Below are 20,901 nucleotides of genomic sequence, written 5' to 3' on the forward strand. Positions count from 1 at the left end.
CGAATTTAGGTATCACACAAGTTCTGTAAGAATTGCCAAGTTATTAATCATATTATGCTGAAAATAAAAGTACAGGCCAATAATATGGACAGAAGAAAATCATAAAAGTTAATGCACATTAAGCTTCTAATTTTAGATATAAATAAAAAGTAAATAAAACTGTCATTCCTTATGAAACGTTTCCATGATCTCGATGTGTTAGGCCGTAGATTGAGAATTAATGCCGTGTTCTTGAAGTAATAGGAGGCTTCGATACATATCACATATTAGGAAGAGTTCCTATGTTATTGTCGTTTTATTTTGAAATCCTCACACTCGAAAAAAATTGTGCTATATACTTTTTACTATTTTATGTTTCTCAGCTGTTCTATAAGAATCGCCACGTTACTAATCATATTGAATTGGAAATAAAATTACACGTAAATAGGCCTAATTAGCGTAGAGTAAAACCTTACAATTTAATGCGAATGAAACTTCTGATATTAGACATATGAAATAATAAAGATAGAACTGGGCTTTCTGAAGAAACGTTACGTAATCACTAGCGGGCGGATTGTAACATATTTTGAGATTTTATTCCTTAGCTGCAAATCATATGCTACCATTGCACAAATGCATATCAAGTTAACCTATTTTTAAACAGAGGTCAAATTTTTATAGTGCATATTTAAGGGGTTAATGCATATTTCAACTATTAGCGCTTATAAACGCATGTATTATTATTTTTATCTCTCTGGTGCTTAAATAATGATAAGATTACGAAAAATCACAGAAATAGATTACAGAAGGTCTCGCGCCGCGCCGTGGCTTCCTGGTCTAAGGCATCCTGCGTAGGACTCGCGTTACGGAATGAACGCTGGATGGAGTCCTCATGGGGAAAGAAATTGTCATGAAATTTTGGCCAGTGTATGGGACCGGTGCCCACCCAGCATCTTGGTGCACTTGGGGAGCTACGATAGGTAGCAAAATCCGGTTACGAAATCCAGCTATAACTGCTGGTGGATTATCATCCTGCTAATCATACGATACCTCCATTCTGGTTGGAAGATCGTCCTCATCAGCTTCGGCATGTGGACGTGAGGCCAGCAGCTGGTTGGTCGGTCATGGTCCTTCATGGGCTGTCGTGCCTCGGATTTTTCCTCGGATTACTGAAGAAAGACAGACATTGAAAACATTACGTAGGTTTTATTTATTGCAATTTGACAACATGCAGACGGTGGTACATTGCGATAGCGACCGACCGTCCACAGATCAGTCTTATATCAACGAAAGGGGACAACAGGACGACCAAGAAATGCCATCACAAACGAGAATCATGGACGACTTCTCCAACAGGAATTACTGTCCTCAAAGCGTAGTCTACGACGAACATTGTTGAAACTTGGTTTGAGCGATAGATCTGTTCGGCGGATGTTTAAAGAGCTGGGTGGTTTTGCATACCGTAGTCAAGTTGCTCGTCGTCTAACAGGAAGGTAATGTATGGGTAAATTATTTTAGATTAGGAGTTACGAAGTCTATAATTACAAATTATTGTTTTATTTATATTATTCATCTATTATTTTCTTGTTCTAAGACTGTGGACGATTTGAGCACTTGTTCAGCAGTCCATGAACTGACTTTATATAGGCCTATGTACCACCAGTTGCAGTTATCCTGTTTGGCCAAAGAAGGACGCATTTGTCTTTCCATTTTGAAGTATTATTTATGTGATGAGTAGGAATTAGTAACGCTTTACGAAGAAATTTTATAGAAGTGATATCTTAGAAATCTGCTATGAACATGAATTAATTTAAATAGAAAGTGGTGTCCTAAATGAGACTAGTGACGGAAAATTACAAAAATATTTTCAGCCTTGCATTCATGCGTCATTCTTTGTTTCACCCGCTCGCCACGATGAGGCACAGGATATGAGCGGGGTCTGAAACAAAAGAAACAAAACAAAACAAAAAAATTGCATTACTGAATACACACAAGTCGTTTGATCTCTATTAATTCCATTTGAGCTCTACCCTCATTTTTCCTTCACTTACATGTATTCTTTCTTCATAAATCAGGATCCTCAGTCTGGTGGCTTCTGAATTCTGCATGTAAAGTTGTAACAGTCATATTAAACGCGAGAAAACGAACAATAGCAACGTGTCTACTGTCCCTGAATTAATAAAAAGATCAATTTAAGATGTGAATTGGATAATTCATTAAATAAATAAAAATATTATTTCTCATTCGAAAATTTTTTTACAATATCTATACAGTAGTACACTTTATATAAAGCCACCATGGTGATCCAGTGACTAAAGCATTTGGACTTAATCCTGTAGACCCAGGTTCGATCTCCGGCTGCCCCTGCTGTAAGCCCGCGGTCCAGGTAACAGAGGGTTTTCTCCGGAAGCTTCGGTTCCTCTGTACCTCTGTGGTATTCCAACAAATCCCTTACAATCTCATGTTAAATTGGGAGTAGTGAAGTCCAGCCTCATATGGCACACCATGGACGGCTGATTGTAAGTTGGTTTACACTATATATCCAACTTACTGAAACACTATACATGAAAAGAACACAATTCTTCAGAACTCCTCTACAAAGAGCAATATTTACGCTAAGCTAAATATATATTGAGAACATTTTGAACTATTTTGTGCTGAAAAGGAAGAAGCAAGTACATTCGGAAAAAGTCTTATCGAAAGAAGTTTATTTTAAAAATTCACAAGTGTTAAGACATAAACCACTTTATCATTCACTTTGTAGAAAGTGACAATATTTGCTTAAACTGAGCACTTTTTACTCTAAAGACCGTTTCAAGAATATCACTTAACTTCACTTCGTCTTGACTTTTTCAAGTCAGATCATACAAAATAAAGTGTCGGATCCGCATTCAAATAGAGAAAAAGGAAGTGAACCTGGTGTTCGACGCCGTCACAATGACGTAGTACCAGCCCACAGCGTCTCTATGCGAAAAATGCGGAAATCATTCATTCCTTGTTGGCTATATCTCGTTTCGAACTTGTTATTTTCAAAACCATTCACTGAAATTAAACGAACCACAGACGAAAGTGTAGGTGTACATAAAATAATTTGTTTACAAATAAATACTTGGTGGAAAACAAGAAATCGGAAGTCGTTTAGATTCCGGCAATAAAGCAGAAATTGTACGATATTGATAGCACAAAAAATGTAAGCAGTACGAATAATGATAATCACAAGAAAATGTAATTTACAATCTTACCTTTATGTTGAATAAAGTATATTAATGTAGGATTAAAATAAATATTTATTCCAAAATAAAACAATCGTACTCTAATGCAGAAACTCCATCATGTTATAGGTATAAGCACTAAAAGTTAACCAATGTTAAAAATATAATCCCCTCGCCAAGTAGCCTATTTTAGATGATCCTCCATTGATTTTCAGATAAATCATCATGATCATGATAGTAGTAATAGTAGTAGCAACAGCAGCGAGAAATTTAGAATAATACACATTGCAGTTACATAATTTGAGAAGAAGGACAAGTAAAACTGATAATAAGACTACTAGGTTATGATCAGCCATAACTTGGGAATAAAGGAACAAATAATATGACACAAAATGCATACTCCATGAATTATTAGAAATTTCTGTCTTCTAAATCTAAATGCATTTCTGTACTAAAACTTTAAAATATTACCCCTTCTTGCGATATGATTTGCGAAGTTATTTAATTTTCACTGTGCTGAAAATTCATGTACTCTCAAAATTCAGATAGTCATGTTTCAACAACACTTACATTAAATGCTACTCCCGATTATTGTGCGTTTCCCTACTAATGCGATAAATCATTAATGGAGCTGAAAATAAAGTACAATCAAATATTCATGCTTAAAAATTCACTTACATTAAATCTTCAGAATTAGGTATTTCCTCCCCTCTCAATAGGAATGGTTAAGTCACTGTCCTGGATATAATGTGCATACGAAGACCTACGTTCAAAGTGCACTTCTATTAGGTGCTCCCACACAATTCAAGTATTCTGCATATGTCGAGTGATTGATTCTCATTCCGTTTAAAATATTCGTCAAATAAATATGAAGGAAGAACATTACACAAAAGTTTCGCAATTTAATTTATTTATTCCTCCGAGCGATAAGATTTTCTATGTTATTGAACTTTGCTGTATTAAAAATTAAAATATTACGCAATAATTGCACCGAACATAAATTTGTTACAAAAAGTACTTCTTGAATTAAAATTTCCCACAAATACGGTAATAATTTCTACATTATTAATCCTATTACGCTCGAAATAAAAGCACACGCAAATAATTCGTCCAAAACTAATATCGCAGAAGATCTATAAGAATTACCAAATTATTAATCATATTATGGTGGAAATAAAATCACACGCATATAATTCTTCCGAAATTAAATATCACATACGTTACGTAACAGTGACCACATTATTAATCATATTATGCTGGAAATAAAAGCACACACATAATTCTTCCCGAATTAAATACGTCATACGTTCTATAAATATTACCACATTATTAATCATATTATGCTGGAAACAAAACACACTCAAATAATACTTCCGAAATTAAATATCGCGCATGTCCTATAAGCATTTCAAGAATATTAATCACTTAATGCTGGAATTATTAGCACAAGCAAGTAATACTTCCGAAATTAAATATGACATAATTACTGTAAGAATTATCACAATGTACGTCGTATTATGTTGGAAATACAACACACCCAAGTAAGTCTTCCGAAATTTAATACCGGTGTGGCATAAGTTCAGCAAGAACTATCACATTAATAATCATATTTTGTTGGAAATAAAAGCACACTCAAATAATTCTTCCGGAATTAAATACGTCATAAGTTCTATAAATATTACCACATTATTAATCATATGCTGAAAACAAGACACACGCAAATAATACTTTCGAAATTAAAGTATCGCATCTGTTCTAGAAAGAATTTTAACATTACTAATCATATAATGCTGAAAATAAAGCTACACACGCAGGTAACTCTTTTGAAATTAAATATCGCAGATGTTGTATAAGAATTACCACATTATTAATCATATTGTGCAATAAGTAAAGGCACACGCAAATAATTCTTCCGAAATTAAATATCGCATCATTCTATAAGAATTACGTTATTAATCATATCATGCTGCAAATAAAGGCACGCAAATAATTCATCCGAAATTAAATATGGCGTAATTACTGTAACAATTATCACAATATTCGTCGTTTTATGTTGCAAAGAAAACACACGTCTGTAAGTCTTTCGAAATTAAATACCGGTATCGCATCAGTTCAAAAAGAATTACCACTTTAATAATCATATTACGCTGGAAATAAAAGCAAACTTATATAATTCTTGCGAAATTATATATGTCATCACTTCTATAGAAATTATTACGTTATTCATCGTATTATACTTGAAATGAAAGCACACCAAATAATTCTTCTAAACTAAAATATTGCATAATGTCTTTAAGTATTACAAAATTATTAATTATATTATGGTAGATATAAAAAGCAATCGCAAAATAATTGTTCCCAAAATAGAAACCGCAAAAAATCTAAAAGAATTACCACATTATTAATCATATTTTGCTGGAAACAAAAGCACACGTAAATAATAATTCCGAAATTAAATATCACATAACTTCTCTGATAAGTAACACATTATTAATTTTATTGCGGTGGAAATAAAAGCACACGCAAAAAAATCTTTCGAAATTAAATATCGCATTAGTTATATAAGAATTGCCACATTGTAAATTATATTATGCCGAATTTAAAAGTACACGCAATTAATTCTTCCGAAATTAAAAGGCACATATGTAACACTATATAAGAATTATCACACTATTAATCATATAACCTGAAAAGGAAAGCACACGCAAATAATTCTTCTGAAATTAACTGTCTCATAATTTTTATAACAATTACCAATTTCTTAATCATATAACGCTAAAAAGCACCCTAAAATAACTTTTGCGAAATTAAATATCGCATAATTTCTATAAGAATTACCACATTATTATTAATATTTTGCTAGAAAGAGAAGCTCAAGCAAATAAATGATTCCAAATTAGATATGGCATAATTATTGTAAGAATTATCATATTATTTGCCGTATTATATCGGAAATAGAAGTCATGCACGCAAGTCTTCTGAAATTAAATACCGGTTTCGCACAATCAATAAGTATTACCACATTAATAATTATATTATGCTGCAAATAAAAGCACATTAAAATAATTTTTCCCAAATTAAATATTGCACAATTGCTATAAGAATTACAACTTATTCGTCCTATTATGATGAAAGTAAAACACACGGAAGCAAAACATCCGAAATTAAACACCAGTATAGAATAAGTTCAATAAGAATTACCACATGAAAATTCATATTACGCTGTAAATAAAAGCACAAGTAAAAATTTATCTGATAATAAAAATGGCATAATTACTCTACTAATTATCATACTATTCGACGTATTAAGTTGGAAATAGAACACAGGCAATTTCGAAATTCAGTTCTTGTAGGGCATAAGTTGAATAAGATTTACCACATTAATAATCATATTATGCTGGAAATAAAAGGTAACGCAAATCATTATTCCGAAATTAAATATGACATAATTACTGTAAGAATTATCACACCATTATTTGTCGTATTTTTTGTTGGAAACAAAACTGACGAAACTTAGTCTTCCGGAACTAAATACCGGTATGACATATGTTCAATAAGAATTATCACATTATTAATTAAATTATGCTGGTTATATAAGCACACCCAAATATTTGTTTAGAAATTAAATATGGCATAACTTCTATATGAAGTATTACATTATTCCTCGTGTTATGTTGGTAATAAAACACACGCAAGTAAGTCTTCCGAAATTAAATACCGGTATGGAATAAGTTCAATCAGAATTACCGCATTACTAATCATACAATGCCCTAAATAAAAGACCACGAAAATAATTCTTCCGAAATTAAGTGCTGCATAATTACAATAAGAATTACAACATTATTCGTCGTATTATGTTGGAAATGAAACACGCGAAAGCAGGTCTTCCGAAATTAAATACTGATATCGCATAAGTTCAATAAGAATTTCCACATTAATATCAATATTATGCTGGAAATAAAAGCACACGCAAAAAATTCTTCCAAAATTAAATATGGCTTAATCACTGTAAGAATTATCACATTATTCGTCGTAATATTTTGGAAATAAAACACACGCAACTAAGTCTTCCCAAATTAAATACCGCTATAGCATAAGTTCAATAAAGATTACCCCATTAATAATCATATTATGCTCGAAATAAAAGCACACGAAAATTATTTTCCGAAATTAAATATTGCTTAATTTTTGTAAGATTTACAACTTATTGGTCATATTATGTTGGAAATAAAACACACGGAAGTAAATCATCCGAAATTAAATACCGATATCGAATAAGTGCAATAAGAGTTACCACATGAATATTCATATAATGCTGTAAATAAAACCACACGCAAAAATTCGTCGGAAATTAAAAATGGCATAATTACTGTACTAATTTACACACTATTCGGCTTATTAAGTTGGAAATAAAACACACGGAAGTTTGAAATTCAATAGGGGTAGGGCATAAGTTGAATAAGAATTACCTCATAAATAATCGTGCAATGCCTAAATAAAAAGCAACGCAAATGATTCTTCCGAAATTAAATATGACATAATTAATGAAAGAATTATCACATTATTATTCATCCTATTTTGTTGGAAATAAAACACACGAAAGTTAGTCTTCCGGAACTAAATACCGGTATGGCATATGTTCAATTAGAATTATCACATTAGTAATTAAATTATGGTGGTTATAGAAGCACTACCCAAACAATTCTTCCGAAATTAAATATAGCATAATTACTGTAAGAATTATCACATTATTCTTTGTATTAAGATGCAAATAAATCACACGCACATAACTGTTCCGAAATTTAATACCGATATGGCATAAATTCCATACCAATTACCACATTAGTAATCATATTATGCTGGAAATAAAAGCTAACGCAAATAATTCTTCCGAAATTAAATATCGAATAACTTCTATACAATTTTCACGCTATTAATAATATAATGCTGGAAGTAAAAGCACACGCAAATAACGCTTTCGAAATTAAAAATCATACAAGTTCTACAAGAATGAGCAGATTATTAATCATATATTTTCCTAGAAATAGAAGCTCATGCAAATAGTTCTCCCAATATTACATATGGCATAATTATTGTATTCGTGGTATTATGTTGGTAATAAAACACACGCAAGTAACTCTTCCGAAATTAAATACCGGTATGGTATAAGTTAAATAATAATTACCGCATTAATAATCATACAGTGCTCTAAATAAAAGACCACAAAAAAAATTCTTCCGAAATTAAATATTGCATAATTACTATAAGAATTACAACATTATTCGTCGTATTAAGTTGGTAATAAACACACGCAAGTAAGTCTTCCGAAATTAAATACCGGTATGGTATAAGTTCAATAATAATTACAGCATTAATAATCATATAATACTCTAAATAAAAGACCAAGAAAATAATTTTTCCGAAATTAAATATTGCATAATTACTATAAGAATTACAACATTATTCGTCGTGTTAAGTTGGAAATGAAGCACACGTAAGCAAATCTTTCTAAATTAAATACTGCTATCGCATTAGGTCAATAAGAATTGCCACATAAATATTCATATTATGCTGTAAATAAAAGCGCACGCAAATAATTGTTCCGAAATTAAATATGGCTTAATTACTATAAGAATTATCACATTCTTCGTCGTATTATGTTGGTAATGAAACACACGCAAGCATGCCTTTCGAAATTCAATACTGGTATTGCATAGGTTCAATAAGAATTACCACATTAAATATCATATTTTTTACTGAAAATAAAAGCACACGCAAATAAATCTTCCGAAATTAAATATGGCATGCCTACTGCAATAATTATCATATTATTCTTTGCATTATCTTGGAAATAAAACACACGCAAGTAAGTCTTCCGAAATTAAATATCGGTATGCATAAATTCAATAACAATTATCACAGTAATAATTATATTATGTTGGAAATAAAAGCACACGTAAATAATACTTCCGAAATTTAATATGTCATAATTACTGTAAGAATTACATCATTATTCGTCGTATTATATTGGAAATAAATCACACGCAAGCAAGTCTTCCGAAAATAAATACTGGTGTGGCATAATATCAATAATCATATTTTGCTTGAAATAAATTCACACTCAAATAATTCTTGCGAACAATAAAATCGCATAAATTCTATACAATTTTCAGGTTATAAGTAATATAATGCTGGAAACAAAAGCACACGCAAATAACACTTTCGGTATTAAAAATCATATATGTTCTGCAAGGATAAGCAGATTATTAATCAGATTTTGCTACAACTAGAATCTCAAGCCAATAGCACTCCCAATAATAAATATGGCTTAATTACTGTAAGAGATATCACATTATTCGTCGTATTATGTTGGAAATGAAGCACACGCAAGCAAGTCTTCCGAAATTAAATACCGGTATGGCATAAGTTCAATAAGAATTAGCACATTAATTATCATATTATGGTGAAAATAACAGCACAAGGAAATAATTTTTCCGAAATTATATATTGCATAATTACTATAAGAATTATCATATTATTCGTCGTATTATGTTGGAAATAAAAGACACGCAACTAAGTCTTCCGAAATTAAATACCGCTGTGGCATAAGTTCAATAAGGATTACCGCATTAATGATCATATTATGCTTGAAATAAAAGCACCAGAAAATAATGTTTCCGAAATTAAATATTGCACAATTGCTGTAACAATTACAACTTATACGTCATATAATGTTGGAAGTAAAACACACGGAAGCAAATCATCCGAAATTAAAGACCGGCATCGAATAATTTCAATAAGAATTACCATATGAAAATTCATATTATACTGTAAATAAAAACACACGCAAAAATTAATCGGTAATAAAAAATGGCATAATTGCTGTACTAATTATCATACTATTCGACGTATTATATTGGAAATAAAACACAGGCAAGTTCGAAATTCAGCACTTGTAGGGCATGAGGTGAATAAGAATTACCACATTAATATTCATATAATGCTGGTAATAAAAGGGAACGCAAATCATTCTTCCAAAATTAAATATGACATAATTATTGTAAGAATTATCACATTATTATTTATCGTATTTTGTTGGAAATAAAACACACGAGAGTTAGTGTTCCGGAACTAAATACCGGTATGGCATATGTTCAAAAAGAATTATCACATTAATAATAAATTTATGCTGGTTATATAACCACACCCAAATAATTCTTCATAAATTAAATATTGCATAATAACTGTAAGAATTACAACATTTTTCGTCGCATTTTATTGGAAATAAGACACTCGCAAGCAAGTCTTGCGAAAATAATTACTGGTGTGGCATAATATCAATTAGAAATATCGAACTAATAAGAATATTTTGCTTGAAAGAAATGCACACGCAAATAATACTTTCGAAATTGAATTTCACATAACTACTGTAAAAATTATCACATTATTGAACATATTACGTCGGATATAGACACGCAAATTAGTCTTCCGAAATTAAATACTGCCATGGCATTATATCACTAAGAATTACCAAATTAATAATCATATTATGCTGGAAATAAATTAACAAACAAATAATTCTTTCGAAATTGAATTTCACATAATTACTGAAAGAAATATCACACTATTGGACGTATTATGTTGGAAATAAAACACACGCAACTAAGTCTTCCGAATTAAAAAACCGCTATGGCATAAATTCAATAAGGATTACCGCATTAATAATCATATTATGCTGGAAATAAAAGCACACGACAATAATTTTTCCGAAATTAAATATCGCACAATTGCTGTAAGAATTAGAAATTATTGGTCATATTATGTTGCAAATAAAACACAAGCAAGCAAATCATCCGAAATTAAATACCGTTATAGAATAAGTTCAGTATGAATTACCACATAACAATTCATATTATGCTGTAAATAAAAGCACACGCAAAATTTAATCGGTATTTAAAAATGGCATAATAAGTGTACTAATTATCACATGATTCGACGTATTAAGTTGGAAATAAAACACAGACAATTTCGATATTCAGTAAGTGTAGGGCATAAGTTGAATAAGAATTACCACATTAACCATCATATTATGCTGGAAATAAATGGTAACGCAAACAATTCTTCCGAAATAAAATATGACATAATTACTGTAAGAATTATCACATTATTATTTATCGTATTTTGTTGGAAATAAAAAGCACGAATGTTAGTATTCCAGAACTATACACCGATATTTCATACGTTCAATAAGATTTATCAGATTAGTAACTAAAATATGCTGGTTATAAAAGCACACCCAGATAATTCCTGAGAACTTCAATACGGCATAATTACTGCGAGAATTATCACATTATTCTTCGTATTAAGATCGAAATAAATCACACGCAAATAAGTGTTCCAAAATGGAATTCCATTATGGCATATATCCCATAACTATTACCACATTAATAATCATATTATGCTGGAAATAAAACCTAACGTTAATAATTCTTTCGAAATTAAGCGTGACATAATTACTGAATCAAATATCATATTATTCGTAGTATTATATTGGAAATAATACACACGCAAGCAAATCTTCCAAAATTAAATATCGGTATGGCTTAAATTCAATAATAATTACCAAATTAATAATCATATTTTCCTTGAAATAAATGCTCACGCATATAATATTTTCCAAATTAAATTTCACATAATTACTGTTACAATTATCACACTATTGGTCATATTACGTCTGAAATAGACACGCTAGTTAGTCTTCCGAAATTAAATATTGTGTGGCATAATATCATTAAGAATTACCAAATTAATAATCATATTATGCTGGAAATAAATGCACAATCAAATAATTGTTTCGAAATCGAATTTCACATAATTACTGAAAGAATTATCACATTATTGGACGTATTATGTTGGAAATAAAACACATGCAAGTCAGTTTTCCAAATTAAATTCCGGTATTGCATAATTTCAATAAGGATTACCACATTAATATACACATTATGCTGCACATAAACGCACACGCAAATAACTCTTACGGAAATTAAATATGTCGTAAGTACTGTAAGAATTATCATATTACTCGTCGTATTATGTTGGTTATAAAACACACGCAAGTAAGTTTCCGAAATTAAATACCGGTATGGAATAAGTACAATAAGAATTACAGCGATAATAATAATATCGTACAATGCTCTAAATAATAGGCCACGAAAATAATGCTTCCGAAATTAAAGATTGCATAATTACTATAAGAATTACAACATTATTCGTCGTATTATGTTGGAAATGAAACACACGCAAGCAAATGTTTCGAAATTAAATATTGGTATCGCATAAGTTCAAAAACAATTGCAACATAAATATTCATATTATGATGGAGATAAAAGCACACACCAATAATTCTTCCGAAATTAAATATGGCTTAATTACTGTAAGATTTGCCACATTACTTGTCGTTTTATGTTGGAAATGAAACACACGCAAGCAGGTCTTCCGAAATTAAATATCGGTACAGCATAATTTCAGTAAGAATTACCTCATTAATTATCATATTATGCTGGAAATAAAAGCACATGCAAATAACTCTTACGAAATTAAGTATGTTGTAATTACTGTAAGAATTATCACATTGTTCTTCGTATTATGTTCGAAATAAAACACACGCTATTAAGTGTTCCGAAATTAAATAGCCTATCTTTATCGCACAATTACAACAAGAATTACCACCTTAATTATCATATTATGCTAGAAATAAAAGCACACTGAAATAATTTTTCCCGGAATTAAATACGTCAGTATTTCTGTAAATAATTCCACATTATTCATCATATTATGCTGAATAAAGCACACGTAAATAATAGTTCCGAAATTAAAATATCGCATGTGTTCTATAAGAATTTGAACAATTTTAATCACACAATGCTGAAAATAAAACTAAACGCAGGCAACTCTTCCGAAATTGAAAGTCCCAGATGTTCTATAGGAATTACCACTGTGCGTGAAGTAAAGGCACACGCAAATAATTCTTCCGAAATTTATTATCGCAAAAATTCTATAAAAATTACCAGGTTAATAAACATATTTTGCTTGAAATAAAGGCGGAAACAAATAATTATTCCGAAATTAAATGTCATATAAATTCTCTAATATTTGCAACGTTATTAATCATAATATGCTAGTCATAAATCCACACGCGAATAATTCTTTCGAAATTAATTAACGCTTTAGTTACATACGATCTAACTCATTATTAATTATATAACGCCTGAAATAAAAGTAAACCCAAATAATTTTTCCGAAATTAATTATCGCCTTAGTCCAATAAGAATTACCTCATATTAATCACATTTTGCTGGAAATAAAGGCTCACAGAAATAATTCTTACGAAATTAAATATCGCAAAATTTCTCTACAATTTTCACGTTATTAATAATACTATGCCGGAAATAAAAGCACACGAAAATAACTGTTTCGAAATTAAAAACCATACAAGTTCTACAAGAATGACCAGATTATTAATAATATATTTTGCTAGAAATAAAAACACATGCAAATATTTCTTCCAATATTGAATATGGTATTATTAATGTATTCTTCATATTATGTTGGAAATGACACACACGCAAGCAAGTCTTCCGAAATTAAATACCGGCATGACACAAGTTCAATACGAATTACCACATTAATTATCATATTATGGTGAAAATAACAGCATAAGCATGTAATTTTTCCGTAATTAAATATGGCATAATTACTGTAGAAATTATCATATTATTCGTCGTATTTTGTTGGAAATAAAACACACGCAACTAAGTCTTCCCCAAATTAAATACCGCTATGGGATAAGTTCAATAATGATTACCGCATTAATAATCATATTATGCTCGAAATAAAAGCACACGATAACAATTTTTCCGAAATTAAATATTGCATAATTTTGGTAGGATTTACAATTTATTCGTCATATTATGATGGAAATAAAACACACGGAAGCAAATCATCCGAAATTAAATACCGGTATTGAATAAGATCAATAAGAGTTACCACATGAATACTCATATTATGCTGTAAATAAAAGCACACGCAAAAAAATCATCGGAAATTAAAAATGGCATCATTACTGTACTAATTATAACACTATTTGACTTATTAAGTTGGAAATAAAACACACGCAAGTTCAAAATTCAATACGGCTAAGGCATAATTTGAATAAGAATTACTACTTTAATAATCATAGTATGCTGAATATAAAAGGCAACGCAAATAATTGTTCCGAAATTAAAAGTGACATAATTAATGTAAGAATTATCAAATTATTATTCATCCAATTTTCTTGCAAATAAAACACACCAAAGTTAGTCTTCCGAAACTAAATACCGGTATGGCATATGTTCAAAAAGAATTATCACATTAGTAATTAAATTATTCTGGTTATAAAAGAACACCCAAATAAATAGTCAGGAATTAAATACAGCATAACTAATGTAAGAATAACCACTATATTCTTCGTATTAAGATGGAAATAAATTACACGCAAATAAGTGTTAGGAAATTGAATACCGGTATGGCAAAAATTCCATAACAATTACCACATTAATAAACGTATTATGCTAGACATACAAGCTAACGCAAATAATTCTTCCGAAATTAAATATCGCATAACTTCTATACAATTTTCACGTTATTAATAATATTATCCTATGCTGGAAATAAAAGCACACGCAAATAACACTTTCGAAATTAAAAATCATACAAGTTCTACAAGAATGAGCAGATTCTTAATCTTATATTTTGCTAAAAATAGAAGCTCATGCAAATAGTTCTCCCAATTTTAAATATGGCATAATTACTGTATTCGCCATATTTTGCTGGTAATAATAAACACGCAAGTAAGTCTTCCGAAATTAAGTACCGGTATGGAATAAGTTCAATAATAATTACCGCATTAATAATCATATAATGCTCCAAATAAAAGACCACGAAAATAATTTTTTTCCGAAATTAAAATTTGCATAATTACTATAAGAATTACAACATTATTCGTCGTATTATGTTGGAAATGAAACACACGCAAGCAAATTTTTCGAAAGTAAATACCGGTATCGCATAAGTTCAATAAGAATTGCCCCATAAATATTCATATTATGCTGGAAATAAAAGCACACGCAAATAATTTTTCCGAAATTAAATATGGCTTAATTACTGTAAGAATTATCACATTATTCATCGTATTATGTTGGAAATGAAAAACACGTAAGGAAGTCTTCCGAAATTAAATACCGGTATTGCATACGTTCAATAAGAATTACCACATTAATTATTGTATTTTGCTGAAAATAAAAGACCACGCAAGTAAATCTTCCGAAAGTAAATGAGGCATGTCTATTCTAAGAATTACATCATTATTCGTCGTATTATATTGGAAACAAAACACACGCAAGCAAGTCTTGCGAAAATAAATACTTGTGTGGCATAATATCAATAAGAATTACCAAATTAATAATCAAATTATGCTAGAAATAAATGCATACTCAAGTAATATTTCGAAATTGAATTTCACATAATTACTGACAGAATTATCACATTGTTGGACGTATTTTGTTGGAAATCAAACACATGCAAGTTAGTCTTCCGAATTAAATTCCGGTATCGCATAAGTTCAATAAGAATTACCACATTAATAATCATATAATGCTGCAAAAATAAGAACACGCAAATACCTCTTACGGAAATTACATATGTCGTAATTACTGTAATAATTATCACATGGTACGTCGTATTATGATAGAAATACAACACACGCTATAAGTATTCCGAAATTAAATACCTGGATCACACAAGTACAAAAAGTATTACCACATTAGTAATCATATTATGCTAGAAATAAAAGCACACACAAATAATTTTTTCCAGAATTAAATACGTCATAATTTCTGTAAATAATTCCACATTATTCATCATATTATGCTGAAAAAAGCACACGTATATAATAGTTCCGAAATTAAAATATCGTATGTGATCTATAAGAATTACTACAATTTTAATCTCACACATTGCTCAAAATAAAACTAAACGCAGGTAACGCTTCCGAAATTGAAAGTCGCAGATATATTATAAGAATTATTACTGTGCTGGAAGTAAAGGCACACGCAAATAATTCTTCCGAAATTAATTATCACCGTAGACCAATAAAAAGTACCACATTTTTTTCATATTATGCTGGAAATAAAAGGCACACGCAAATAATTCTTACGAAATTTAATATCGCATAACTGCTCTACAATTTTCAGGTTATAAGTAATATTATTCTGGAAATAAAAGCACACGCAATTAACACTTTCGAAATTAAAAATCATTTATGTTCTACAAGCATAAGCACATTATTAATCAGACTGTGCTACAAATAAGAGATCATGCAAATAGTACTCTCAATATTAAATGTGGCTTAATTACTGCAAGAGTTCTCACATTATTCGTCGCATTATGTTGGAAATCAAAATCACGCGAGCAAGTCTACCGTAATTAAATACCGGTTTGGTATAAGGTCATTAAGAATTACCATATTAATTATCATGTTATGGTGAAAATAAAAGCACGAGCAAATAACTTTTCCGAAATTAAATATGGCATAATTACTGTAAGAATTATCATACTATTCGTCGTATTATGTTGGAAATAAAAAAAAGCAACTATGTCTCCCAAAATTAAATACCGCTATGGTATAAGTTCAATACGGATTACCGCATTAATAATCACATTATGCTCGAAATAAAATTATACGAAAATAATTTTTCCGAAATTAAATATTGTACAATTGCTATAAGTATTACAACTTATTCGTCATATTATGTCGAAAGTAAAACACACGGAAGGAAATCAATCGAAATTAAATACCGTTATAGAATAAGTTCAATAAGAATTTCCACATGGAAATTCATATTATGGTGTAAAAAAAAGCACACGCAAAAATCCATCAGAAATTAAAAATGGCATGATTACTGTACTAATTATCATAGTATTCGACGTATTAAGTTGGAAATAAAACACAGCCAAGTTCGAAATTCAGTACTTGTAGGGCATAAGTTGAATAAGAATTACCACATTAATAATCATATTATGCTGGATATAAAAGGTAACGCAAATCATTATTCCGATATTAATTCTTTAGAAATTAAATACGACACAATTACTGTAAGAATTATTACATTATTCTTCGTATAATGTTGGTAATAAAACACACGCAAGTAACTCTTCCGAAATTAAATACCGGTATGAAATAAGTTCAATAAGAATTACCGCATTAATAAACATATGATGCTCTAAATAAACGACAACGAAAATAATTCTTCCGAAATTAAATAATGCATAATTACTATAAAAATTACAAAATTTTCGTCGTATTATGTTGGAAATGAAACACACGTAATGAAGTCTTCCGAAATTAAATACCGGTATTGCATACGTTCAATAAGAATTGCCACATTAATTATCATATTATGCTGAAAATAAAAGCACACGCAAATAAATATTCCGAAATGAAATATGGCATAATTACTTAAAGAATTATCATATTAATCGTCGTATTATGTTGGAAATAATACACGCGCAACTAATTATTCCCAAATTAAATACCGCTATGGCATGATTTCAATAAGGTTTACCGCATTAATTATCATATTATGCTCGAAATAATAGGACACGAAAATAACTTTTCCCAAATTAAATATTGCGTAATAGTTTTAAGATTTACGATTTATTCAGCATATAATGTTGGAAATAAATCACACGGAAGCATATCATACGAAATCAAATACCGGTATCGAATAAGTTCAATAAGAGGTAACACATGAATATTAATATTCTGCTGTAAATAAAAGCACACGCAAAAAACCGTCGGAAATTGAATATGGCACAATAACTGTACTAAATTACACACTATTCGGCTTATTAAGTTGGAAATAAAACACACGCGAGTTTGAAATTCAATACGTGTACGACATAATTTGAATAAGAATTACCACATTAATAATAGTATAATTCCTACATAAAAGGCAACGCAAATAATTCTTCCGAAATTAAAAATGATATAATTAATGTAAGAATTATCACATCACTATTTATCGTATTTTGTTGGAAATAAAACACACGAAAGTTAGTCTTCCGGAACTAAATACCGGTATGGCATATGTTCAATAAGAATTATCACATTAATAATTAAATTATGGTGGTTATAGAAGCACTACCTAAAACAATTCTTCAGAAATTAAATATAGCATAATTACTGTAAGAAATGTCACATTATTCTTCGTATTAAGATGGAAATAAATAACACGCAAATAAGTGTTACGAAATTGAATACCGATATAGCATAAATTCCATAACATTTACCACATTAATAATCAAATTATGCTGGAAATAAAAGCTAACGCAAATAATTCTTCCGAAATTAAATATGGCTTAAGTACTGTAAGAATTGTCACATTATTCGTCGTATTATGTTGGAAATGAAACACACGCAAGCAAGTCTTCCGAAATTAAATACCGGTATTGCATACTTTCAATTAGAATTACCAAATTAATTATCATATTATGCTGAAAATAAAAGGACACGCAAATAAATCTTCCGAAATTAAATGTGGCATAATTACTGTAAGAATTTCGCATTATTCGTCGCATTATGTTGGAAATAAAACACACGCAAGTAAGTCTTCCGAAATTAAATATCGGTATGGCATAACTTCAATAACAATTATCAAATTAATAACCATATTATACTAGAAATAAAAGCACACGTAAATAATTTTTCCGAAATTATATATGCCACAATTACTGTAAGAATTACATCATTATTCGTCGTTTTATATTGGAAATAAAACACACGCAAACAAGTCTTGCGAAAATAAATACTGGTTTGGCATAATATGAATAAGAATTACCGAATTAATAGTCATATTTTGCTTGAAATAAAAGCACATGCAAATAATTCTTTCGAAATTGAATTTCACATCATTACTGTAAGAATTATCACATTTTTTAACATATTACGTCGGAAATAGACACGCAATTTAGTCTTCCGAAATTAGATACTGCTATGGCATAATATCAATAAGAATTACCAAATTAATAATCATATTATGCTGGATTTATATACACACTCAAATAATTCTTTCGAAAATGAATTTCACATAATTACTGACAGAATTATCACATTATTGGACGTATTATGTTCGAATTAAAACTAATTCAAGTTAGTCTTCCGAATTAAATTCCGGTATCCATAAGTTCAATTAGAATTACCACATTAATATTCATAATTTGCTGCAATTAAAAGCACACGCAAATAAAACTCACGGAAATTAAATATGTCGTGAGTACTGTAGGAATTATCACATTGTTCGTCGTATTATGTTACAAATAAAACACACGCTATTAAGTGTTCCGAAATTAAATGCCTGTATCGCACAAGTACAACAAGAATTACCACCTTAATAATCATATTATGCTAGAAATAAAAGAACACTCAAATATTTTTCCGGAATTAAATACGTCATTATATCTGTAAGTAATTCCACATTATTCATCATATTATGCTGAAAAAAGCACACATAAATAATAGATCCGAAATCAAAATATCGCATATGTTCTATAAGAATTTCTACAATTTGAATCAAACAATGCTGAAAATAAAACTAAACGCAGGTAACTCTTCCGAAATTGAAAGTCGCAGATGTACTGTAAGAATTACCACTGCGCTTGAAGTAAAGGCACACGCAAATAATTCTTCCGAAATTAATTGTAGCCGTAGACCAATAAGAACTACCACATTTTTTTCATATTGTGCTGGAAATAAAAAGCTCACGCAAATAATTCTTACGAACATTAAATTCTATATAATTTTCAGGATATAAGCAACATTATGCTGGAAATAAAAGAACACGCAAATAACACTTTCGAAATTAAAGATCATATATGTTCTACAAGGATAAGCAGATTATTAATGAGATTTCGCTAGAAATAGAAGCTCATGCAAATAGTACTCCCAGTATTAAATATGGCTTAATTACTGTAAGAGTTATCATATTATTCGTCGTATTATGTTGGAAATCAAACACAAACAAGCAAGTTTTCCGTATTAAATACCGGTTTGGCATAAGTTCAATGAGAATTGCCATATTAATTATCATATTATGGTGAAAATAAAAGCACAAGCAAATAATTTTTCCGAAATTAAATATGGCATAATTACTGTAAGAATTGTCATATTATTCGTCGTATTATGTTGGAAATAAAACACATGCAACTAAGTCTTCCGAAAGTAAATACCGCTATGGCAGAAGTTCAATAAGGATTACACATTAATAATCATATTATGGTCGAAATAAAAGCACAAGGAAATAATTTTTCCGAAATTAATTATTGCACAATTGCTGTAAGAATTACAACTTATACGTCATATTAAGTTGGAAGTAAAACACACGGAAGCAAATCATCCGAAATTAAATACCGGTATCAAATAAATTCAATAAGAATTACCACATGAAATTTCATATTATGCTGTAAATAAAAGCGCACGCAAAAATTCATCGGAAATTAAAAATGGCATAATTAATGTACTAATTATCATACTATTCGACGTATTAATTTAGAAATAAAACACAGGCAAGTTTGAAATTCACTACTTGTAGAGCATAAATTGAATAAGTATTAC

The sequence above is a fragment of the Periplaneta americana genome, chromosome 6 (genome assembly GCF_040183065.1).
Source record: "Periplaneta americana isolate PAMFEO1 chromosome 6, P.americana_PAMFEO1_priV1, whole genome shotgun sequence".
In the NCBI taxonomy this organism is placed as follows: domain Eukaryota; kingdom Metazoa; phylum Arthropoda; class Insecta; order Blattodea; family Blattidae; genus Periplaneta; species Periplaneta americana.